Genomic DNA, 7,491 nt, shown 5'->3' on the forward strand with positions numbered 1-7,491 from the left:
CTCCGCCACTTGGCCTAGAGGAAATTCCCATTTAGTAAAACTGTACTTTCCATTGCCATAAACCACAGGAGACTATCTCAACTGATGCCTACAAAGTGCAATAACACATAGCAATTGATAAGAAAGGATGAGCCCGAGCAACGTTAATAAAGGAGTGACTTGAGGATTTGAACTTGCAACCATTTCACTTGCTAGCCCAGCGTCTTACATACAAGGCCACCACCTCAGATGGTGAGTGGTATTCAAAACTAGACCTTTCATTTAATAGAATACCATACAACTAGTGCATTAATATTTGAATATTTTACTAAATTGCTACCATCAGACTCTAGACAAATCTCTCACTCGGCCTAGAAATTCCCAATCAGCAAAACTGTACCTTCAAGAGTCCATTGCCATGAACCACAGGGCACTAGCTCAACTGCTGCCTACACAGTGCCGTAATACGTAGAAATGAATAAGAAAGGATAAATCCTCTGAAAGTTTATTGGTTTCTTTAAGTTTTTGCAATTTTAATAAATGAAACTGAAATGGTGGTCACCGAGGGATTCGAACTTACAAACTATTTTAATTGCTTTTACATACAGGGCTACTGCATCAGATTTCCCACTTGATGGCCGGACCTCATTTCATTGAGGGTTCATTCACATGGTGCCAAGGTTACACAGTGAGAAGGTCCGCTCCTTGACCTCTCATTACACAGGGTTGTGTTTTTTTAATCTGCATGCAGAAAACCCAGTTTTGTGTTTCATGAGCCACCAAATATTTTTCAGTTGTTCTCATCATGTGCTACTTGGTATATAATTCTACAGAGAAGTTGTGTCTCTGGCTAGAGCTTCTAAAGCGTGATGAGTATTGCTGATTACTGCAGAAAGACCTAGATTTCTTGGCTCGAATCTCTGATGTATTAATAGTTTTATGTTTCATAGAAAGATAGAGAGTCTCGATCCATGATATAGGTGCACTAGCAACAACTCCCAGCATCTTCTGGTTCTGTGTCACACAATTTAAGTGCTTGAGGTTGTGAATCAGAGGGCTTAAAGCGGGGGTTCACCCTAAAAAAAAAAATGTTTTCCTACCATGTCATCCAGCATACTAGCGCAAGCTACAGTATGCCTTTATTTAATTTTTTTGCGCCGTACTCACAGTTTAACCCCGTAGTTACGTTTCAGACTCCCCGCGAGGAGTAGGCGTTCCTATGCAGAGGGGAGCATGATTGACGGCCGGCTATGGCGCGTCACACTTCCTGAAAATAGCCGAAATAGGACTTGGCTCTTCACGGCGCCTGCGCAGTCAGCTCCTAGTCTGTGCGCAGGCGCCGTATAGCGCCATGAAGAGCCGAGTCCTACTCCAGCTATTTTCGGGAAGCGTGACGCGCCATAGCCGGCCGTCAATCATGTTCCCCTCTGCATAGGAACGCCCATTCCCCGCGGGGAGTCTGAAACTTAACTAGGGGATTAAACTGTGAGTATGGCGCAAAAAAATAAATAAAGGCATACTGTAGCTCACGCTAGTATGCTGGATTTTATGGTAGAAACTTGTTATTTAGGGTGAACCACCGCTTTAAGGTTGGTTTGATTCCCATGAGAAAGCAACAATGTTTTCTCAAAGTAGTACCAAGGCTCCTGACGTGTTAATAGTTTTATGTTTCAAAGGCTTAGAGAGTCCAGATCCATGATATAGGTGCACTACCAACCACTTCTGATGTTTTTTAGTTCTGTGACGCAGTGGGTAAGCTCCTGAAGTTTGAATTAGATGACCTAAAGGTTTGATTCCCATGGCTGAGCAAAGATACAAGACTTTGGGAGGTTGTCTGAAGGGCAAAGACTACTAGAGTTGGTTGTGTGGATCACCTTGGGTTAAGGGGCATGTTGATAAAAAATGTGTAATTTAATTGGTAAAATCCCTAAAAAAAGTTCAGTTGCCTAGAGTTCTCTCCTCAGTCTTTACCACCCAGTGCTGTCTGTGTCTATGCTCCTACTGTGGTTTTCATTCACATCATTTCAAGGACTCCCATGATGGTTGCATGGGCAGGACTCATTTCCTTTGGGTTTTATTCACCTGGTGCCACCAAGCACATTGTTGCGGTTCCATCCCAATCAACTTTGAGTAGACATCTGTTTGATCTGCTTTGGGAATCAAACTCATGGCCTTGAGATTCCACATTCACTGCCCTACATACTGTGCCACTGACCTAGATGCACAAGCTTCACAGCAGTGCCTATACATCCTTAATTCAAGGATAATAAACAATATAAATAATACAAACAAAATAAATAATAAAAAGAAAATAAATAGCTGTGGATAGAATGCCCTTTTTTATTGGTGATCAGTGGGAACTGGGAAGAATGCTTCTTGCATTGGTGTACATTGGGAAAAAATGCTCCTTACATTGGTGGGATAGATAGAAACATTTTTGGTGTAAGTGGTTACTTTTTCGAGAAGTAAATCCATTAAAACGTCTAGTAAAGTATGAGAAGTAACGTATAGATGTTTTTAAGAAGCAGAAATTGTGAACTACCCACAGAACTTCTAGCAACATCTGGAGGAACCCTAGGGAAGGCCCGGGGGCCAATTGCGGCCCACGTTTTGGTTTAATGCAGCCCCACTGGTAATTTGGATATATATCTCTTTTGAAGCCCCCAACAAATCCCAGAGCAGGCTGCATTCATGGCACTTGTGAGGCTGTATTCATGGAAATGGTGAGGTTACAGATGGGCACTGATCAGGCTGCATTGATCTGCACTGACCACTATTTTGCTTCACATTTCTCTTTTTAAAATTACATTTTTTTTCCTGAAACTTCTCTCTTAAAGTTAAATATGGTATATCCAAACAACACGCCCGAGCTCATTCTTAGACTCTTGACCACACACAGCCACAAAGGCATGAGAATTCTTGTTGGGCAGTGTATTAGTTAATTTGCATTTAATTTTAATGGTTCAAAAAATGTCAGGCAAAATGGTCGGCCCTCAAGCATGTTCACTGTATCAAATGGGTGAAGTTCCTCTTTCATATCTCGGGAGGGGAGCGGTGTCACCGCCATGTTTGTGTCTTTTAGACATTCTTATAATATTGAAAATGATAAAGAGGATATAAGTGCACAAATCTCAGTAAGAGCACGGAAATCACACACAGCGCTGTGGGAACATGTTTTTCCTTCTCGTTTCGCTCATAAATTAGGCTGGCACTAAAAATAAATAAAAAAATACTGTACACAACCACCTATCATAACTCTCTAAGGAGAAGTCCAGTCAAGACAAAAATCATCAGTATTCACTACATGGACAACCTTTTGTGGACATTTGACTACCACTATGTTCAAAGCTATTTTCAGGCCTTTCCAGTGACGGGTACTGTTAATACTACAGCATGCAAAGACTATTTAGAAATTTGTGTCTTCCAACCTTGTGGTGGCATTTTGCTGAAAGCCTTTTTCTTTTCCAGGAACGTCAATATCTATCTCAACGCTAATAAACACCTTTGGGATCAGGTCTTCTAATCCAACATCACTATCTACCTCAACTCTACTAAACACCTTTGGGATCAGGTCTTCTAATCCAACATCACTATCTACCTCAACTCTACTAAACACCTTTGGGATCAGGTCTTCTAATCCAACATCACTATCTACCTCAACTGTATTAAACACCTTGGGGATCAGGTCTTCTAATCCAACATCACTATCTACCTCAATGCTACTAAACACCTTTGGGATCAGGTCTTCTAATCCAACATCACTATCTACCTCAACTCTACTAAACACCTTTGGGATCAGGTCTTCTAATCCAACATCACTATCTACCTCAACTCTACTAAACAACTTTGGGATCAGGTCTTCTAATCCAACATCACTATCTACCTCAACTCTACTAAACACCTTTGGGATCAGGTCTTCTAATCCAACATCACTATCTACCTCAACTCTACTAAACACCTTCGGGATCAGGTCTTCTAATCCAACATCACTATCTACCTCAATGCTACTAAACACCTTTGGGATCAGGTCTTCTAATCCAACATCACTATCTACCTCAACTCTACTAAACACCTTTGGGATCAGGTCTTCTAATCCAACATCACTATCTACTTCAACTCTACTAAACACCTTCGGGATCAGGTCTTCTAATCCAACATCACTATCTACCCCAACTCTACTAAACACCTTTGGGATCAGGTCTTCAAATCCAACATCACTATCTACCTCAAGTCTACTAAACACCTTTGGGATCGGGTCTTCTAATCCAACATCACTATCTACTTCAACTCTACTAAACACCTTTGGGATCAGGTCTTCTAATCCAACATCACTATCTACTTCAACTCTACTAAACACCTTCGGGATCAGGTCTTCTAATCCAACATCACTATCTACTTCAACTCTACTAAACACCTTTGGGATCAGGTCTTCTAATCCAACATCACTATCTACCTCAACTCTACTAAACACCTTTGGGATCAGGTCTTCTAATCCAACATCACTATCTACCTCAACTCTATTAAACACCTTTGGGATCAGGTCTTCTAATCCAACATCACTTTCTACCTCAACTCTACTAAACACCTTTGGGATCAGGTCTTCTAATCCAACATCACTATCTACCTCAACTCTATTAAACTCCTTTGGGATCAGGTCTTCTAATCCAACATCACTTTCTACCTCAACTCTACTAAACACCCTTGGGATCAGGTCTTCTAATCCAACATCACTTTCTACCTCAACTCTACTAAACTCCTTTGGGATTGGGTCTTCTCATCCAACATCAGCATATGACCTCAAGCCCACTGAACATCTCTGAGGCCATTTATTCTCATCCAACATCAACAGCTACCTCAACCCCACTGAACACCTTTACGTTCTGGTCTTCTAATCCAACATTAATATCTACTTAAACTCTAGTGAACATCTTTGGGATCAGGTCTTCTCATCCAACATACGTGCCTGACCTTACAAATAAGCACTAATTCACACAGACTGACTCCAAAATCTTGTAGAAACCCTTTCCAGAAATGTGAAAGATGCTATAATCATAAAGGGTCTAACTCGTATTAATGGGCATGGTTTTGGAATGGGATGTCCATCAAGATCATACAGGTGTGATGGTAAGGTTTGACACCTTATCATCACGCCTGCATGATCTTGTTGGACATCCCATTCCAAAACCATGGCCATTTGGTTTGTCACCGTCAGAAAACCCACCACCCTGAAAAATGCCATGCAGCCTTCGTTGAAGTACACGTGGATAGGAAGTGGTTGCAAAAAGGTTTCGGAAGATCAGTAGTATTTAGATGCAACTAAAACTATTATTTTAGTAAGAAAAATTGCAGTTGCTTATAAAACAACCAAATGTTATCTAGCCCAGGTTTACTACCTTAAAGTCCCATGTGTTTTGTGGAAGGACTTAATACAAAAATATCTAAGGAGAAAGTGGCAAGATGGTGGAATCTCCTTATTGTTTTCATAGTTTGGTCAAGATTAAAGAGGTTGTAAAGGGTCGTATTTTATTTTCTAAATAGGTTCCTTTAAGCTAGTGCATTGTTGGTTTACTTACCTTTTCCTTCGATTTCCCTTCTAAATGTTTTTTTTCCTTTGTTTGAATTTCTCACTTCCTGTTCCTCCTCAGCAAGCTTTCCACCATCATCCGAGTGGTGGAAAGTCATTTAGAACAGCTTACTGAGGAGGAACAGGAAGTGAGAAATTCAGACAAAGAAAACAAAGAAAAACATTTTTTTTAGAAGGGAAATTGAAGGAAAAGGTAAGTGAACCAACAATGCACTAGCTTAACCTATTTAGAAAATAAAAAACAAACCTTTACAACCCCTTTAAGGACGAATCTAAAAAAATAGTTTTGCCTCTATGTTTGAAAAGTATTGGAAATATACATTTGTTTTTCTCCTCTCCTCCCTCTCTCTCTCTCTCTCTCTCCTCCCCCCTCTCTCTCTCTTCCCTCTCTTTCTAATCACCTCTCTCTCCTCTCTCTTTCCAACTCTCCGCCTCTCTTTTTTTCTCACTCTCTCTCTCACCCTCCTCTGCTCTGTCTCTATTTCCCTCCCTCTTTTTCCCTATCTCTCCTCTCCCCCTTCTCTCCCTCTCTCCTCCTCTTTATCCCCTCCTCTCCCTCTTTCCTCCGCTTAATCCCCCTCCTCTCCCTCTCTCCTCTTCTTTATCCCACTCCTCTCCCCCTCTCCTCCTCTTTATCCCCCTTCTCTCCCTCTCTCGTCCTCTTTATCCCCCTCCTCTCCCTCTCTCCTCCTCTTTACCCCCCCTCCTGTCCCTCTCTCCTCCTCTTTATCCCCCTCCTCTCCCTCTTTATCCCCATCCTCTCCCTTTCTCATCCTCCTTATCCCCCTCCTCTCCCTCTCTCCTCCTCTCCCTCTCTCCTCCTCTTTATCCCCCTCCTCTCCCTTTCTCATCCTCCTTATCCCCCTCCTCTCCCTCTCTCATCCTCCTTATCCCCCTCCTCTCCCCCTCTCCTCCTCTTTATCCTCCTTCTCTCCCTCTCTCGTCCTCTTTATCCCCCTCCTCTCCTCTTTATCCCCCTCCTCTCCCTCTCTCCTCCTCTTTATCCCCCCTCCTGTCCATCTCTCCTCCTCTTTATCCCCCTCCTCTCCCTCTTTATCCCCCTCCTCTCCCTTTCTCATCCTCCTTATCCCCCTCTTCTCCCTCTCTCATCCTCTTTATCCTCCTCCTCTCCCTCTCTCATCCTCTTTATCCCCCTCCTCTCCCTGTCTTATCCTCTTTCTCTCCTCTTCAGACACTTTCTCTCCCTCTCTCATCCTCTTTATCCCCCTCCCCTCCCTCTCTTATCCTCTTTCTCTCTTCTTCAGACACTTTCTCTCCCTCTCTCATCCTCTTTATCCCCCTCTTCTCCCTCTTTCCTCCTGTTTATCCCCCATCCTCTCCCTCCTCTCCCGCCGTCCTACCCCCCCTCCTCTTTCTCCCCTCATCTCCCTCTCTCTATCTCCCCCTCCCTCCTACTCCTCCTCTCTCCTTCTCCCTCCTACTCCCCTCCTCTTTCCACCTCTTTCTCCCCCTCCTCTCCCTCTTTCTCCCCTCCTCTGCTTCTTTCCCCCTCTTTCACTCCCTCCTCTCCCTCTCTCCTCTTTAGTGGGTAAAAGAGGATTGGGGGACGAGTCTGTGTAAAGGATTTTTAAGTCCTCGGTTTTTCATGTCCCTCTTAATCTTCGACATGTTCTCATGTATTGTGTGGCTATTTTTACCATTGGCTCCTCGTCTCCCAGAGAAGAATTTGAAGTTTCCTCTTATCTTCTATAGAACTGAAGTCCTCCCCTCTTTCCCCTCCTCTCTCTTTCTCTCTCTCTGTCTTTCCATTCCCCCCGAAAAAAATGATCAAAATAACCTTCACTGATAGGACTGAATACATCTTAGCATTGCCAAAGCGATTGAGAAGTTTGTATAGGTTGGATGGGAAGAGGTGTGGGGGGGGGGGGGGGAGAAATATACCTCTCTCCTCCTCTCTCTCTCTCTCT

The sequence above is a fragment of the Rana temporaria genome, chromosome 9 (genome assembly GCF_905171775.1).
Source record: "Rana temporaria chromosome 9, aRanTem1.1, whole genome shotgun sequence".
NCBI classification, from domain to species: Eukaryota; Metazoa; Chordata; class Amphibia; order Anura; family Ranidae; genus Rana; species Rana temporaria.